The following is a 3,285-nucleotide window of genomic DNA, read 5'->3' on the forward strand; positions in this document are numbered from 1 at the left end:
GAGTATGTCTCTTCTGTGAAGTAAAATGCCATGGAGAGAGTGTCTTCAGTACCCAGAGAGGAACCAGGCCAGAGTCACTTCCCATGACTCATAAAAAAAAAAAAGTAATATAGACATATAGCACAAAGAAGAGAAAAATCCATCTACCTGGGCTGGAACTAGCTAGACTCTTGCTAGGACCATTGCAGACCACTGGTAGCCTCCAGACACAGTGGGGAAGACACAAAACTCAAAAGATTTGTTATAAAATTGAACACTTTCCAGACCTGGCCGAGCAGGAGGCACCATCATGGAAGTTGACATCCACCACAACAAGGACAGAAAGGTTCAGCTCAAGAAGCCCAAAAGCCAGAACATCTACCTGAGACTGTTGGCCAAGCTGTACAGGTTTCTGGTCAGAAGAACCAACTCCACCTTCAACCAGATAGTGCCAAAGAGGTTGTTTATGAGTCACGGTAAACAGCCGCCTCTGTCCCTTTCCTGGATGATCCGGAAAATGAAGCTTCCTGGCCAGGCGAACAAGATGTACAGGTCATAGGGACCATAAGAGACAATGTGTGTGTTCAGGAGGTGACCAAACTGAGGGTATGTGCACTAGTTGTGAGCAGCCAACCTGCAGCCGCATCCTCAAGGCGGAGGGCAAGATCCTCACTTTCGACCAGCTGACCTTGGACTCTCCCTAGGGCCATAGCACTGTCCTGCTCTCTGGTCCTCACAAGGTCTGGGAGGTATCCAGGCATTTCTGTGAGGCCCCAGGAACCATGCACAGCCACACCAAACCTTACATCTGCTCCAAGGGCCAGAAGTTCAAGGGTGCCAGAGGCCGGGGGACCAGCCGCAGCTACAAAACTAACCCCGGATCCTACCCTCTTATTAAAAAAATTGGGGGTGCAATAATAATAATAATAATTAAAAGAAATAAATAAAATAAAATTGAACAATGAACTTCAGGAGAAAATTGAAAACCAACATAAAGAAATGTAAAAAAAAAAAAGCTATTCAGGACGTGGATGAAAAATTATCCAAAGAGATAGACACCTTTAAAAAAAAAACCTGAAATTCTAGAAATGAAAAAATCATTCAGGGAATTACAAATGCAGTGGAAAGTTTTAATGATACATTAAAACAAGCAGAAGAAAGAATCTCAGAACTTGAAGACAAGGCTTTTAAATTAGCCCAAACAGACAAAAATAAAGAAAAAAGAATCAAGGGAATGAAACAAGATCTCCAAGAAATGTGGGATTATGTAAAACATCCAAACTTAAGAATCATAGGTTTTCCTGAGGAAGAAGAGAAAGCAACAGGAAATGGGAAAACCTATTTTAGAGACTAATGGAGAAAAACTTCCCCAGCCTTGCCAGAGATTTAAACATCCAGATACAAGAGCAAAAGAACCCCCAGAAGATTTATGGCAAAAAGGTCATCCTCAAGACATATAATCATCTGGTTATGCAAAGTTAATGTGAAAGAAAGAATTTTAAGAGGACTGAGACAAAAGCATCAAATGACTTACAAAGGTAAACCTACCAGACTAACAGCAGACTTCTCAGAAGAAAAATACTCAACATCACTAATCATCAGGGAATTGCAAATCAAAACCACAATGAGATACCAGCTTACACCAGTCAGAATGGCCATCATTTAAAAACTTTAAAATATCACTCATAAGCGGGCCCTGAACATTATTATAATGCTATAAGAAAGGGATAGGGAGTAGTGAGACACTGCCAGAGGGGGTGAGGGCACATAACACCAGTAAAGATACCCACACTTTACCTGTACGATGACCCCTTCTGTACTAACCCTGAATTGTACCCCGTCTTCAAAATAAAAAATAAAATAAATTTTTAAAGTAAAATTTTTTTAAAATAAAATAAATGTGAAAATAATTTTAAAAAATAGATGCTGGCATGGAAACGGAGAAAAGGGAACACATACACTGTTGGTGGGAGCATAAATTAGTACAATGGAGATTTCTCAAAGAACTAAAAGTAGATTTACCATTTGATCCAGTAATCCCACTACAAGATATCTACGCGAAGGAACAGAGGTCATTGTATGAAAAAGACACCTGCACTCTCATGTTTATCACAGCACAATTCACAGTTGCAAGAATGTGGAATCAACCTAAATGCCCATCAGTTGATCAGTGAATAATGAAAATGTGCTATATATACACTGTGGAATATACACTGTGGAATATTCAGGTATTGAAAAGAATTATGTGTTTTGCAGCAACTTGGATGAAATTAGAGAACATTATCCCGAGTGAACTAATGCAGGAACAGAAAACCAAACACCCCATGTTCTCACTTAAAAGTGAGTGCTAAACCCAGGGTCCACAAAGACATAGAATGATATAATGAACACTGAAGACTCAGAAGAGAAATGAGGGAGCGGAGGGACAAAAAAATCACCCATCAGGTACAATGTGCACTGATGGAAGTGGAGGGTACACTTAAAGCCCAGACCAAAAACTATTTGTACCCCCTAAAGCTATTGAAATAAAAACAAAATAACAAAAAAATTCTCTAAGATCTTCTCAAACACATACTATTACTTTGCATTTATCACATCTTCTCTTTACCTCTATACTCATCTAAGTACACACTGGAGCATCATGGTTTGTGTTGAAGCCACACCAAATATCAAGAATTACAGCTTGCTTTCCATTTAGATAACTGCTTAATTCTAGAGCTCACTAAACAGTCATGTTTCATTTTGCCACAACTTTTTCTAAAAATAAATCAAGGTGATTTATAAACACATATATAAAAAATTACTTGACACTAACAAGAAAAACAAAACTTGACTGTTGATATCCAAAAATTCCTGAAAACCAATTTATCTAAATAAGCAATTTGCTCTACTGAGCAAGTAACTTTCCTACCAGCACAAAATTTGCTCACCAGGGCAAGAGACAACTTTTTAAGCAACTGTTCAACTAACAAGACCCACCTTAAGACTCAAGCAGGAAGGTGGCGGGGAAAGGCAGAGGGAACAAAAAGACATCCTGAAATCTTACACTTTATTAATCTGTGTTCTAAGCGTTCAACACAAGAGGAGCGTGTAGACTACATTCAGATTTTAGTTTGTTGTTGGAAAAATTACAAAATCCAATGCATTAAAATAATTTGCGATGACTTAAATTTTGCATATAAATGGATAGTAAGGTAAAGAAAAGGAGGCATCAAATACCACCCCCAAACATTAGTAATAGAAATCAAGGCTGGTGTTTTGAACTGGAAAGGCAAGTAAGATATTAAAAATGTATACCGAGAAAAC

General features: G+C 38.4%; 1 pseudogene; it reads left to right on the forward strand.

Annotated features, from left to right (window-relative positions):
• The first annotated feature begins 289 nt into the window (after nucleotides 1-289).
• LOC103269304 lies at nucleotides 290-926 on the forward strand (annotated as a pseudogene).
• Nucleotides 927-3,285: the final 2,359 nt, after the last annotated feature.

This window comes from Carlito syrichta, unplaced genomic scaffold, assembly GCF_000164805.1.
Source record: "Carlito syrichta isolate Samal-C Ts95f unplaced genomic scaffold, Tarsius_syrichta-2.0.1 Scaffold309186, whole genome shotgun sequence".
NCBI lineage: Eukaryota > Metazoa > Chordata > Mammalia > Primates > Tarsiidae > Carlito > Carlito syrichta.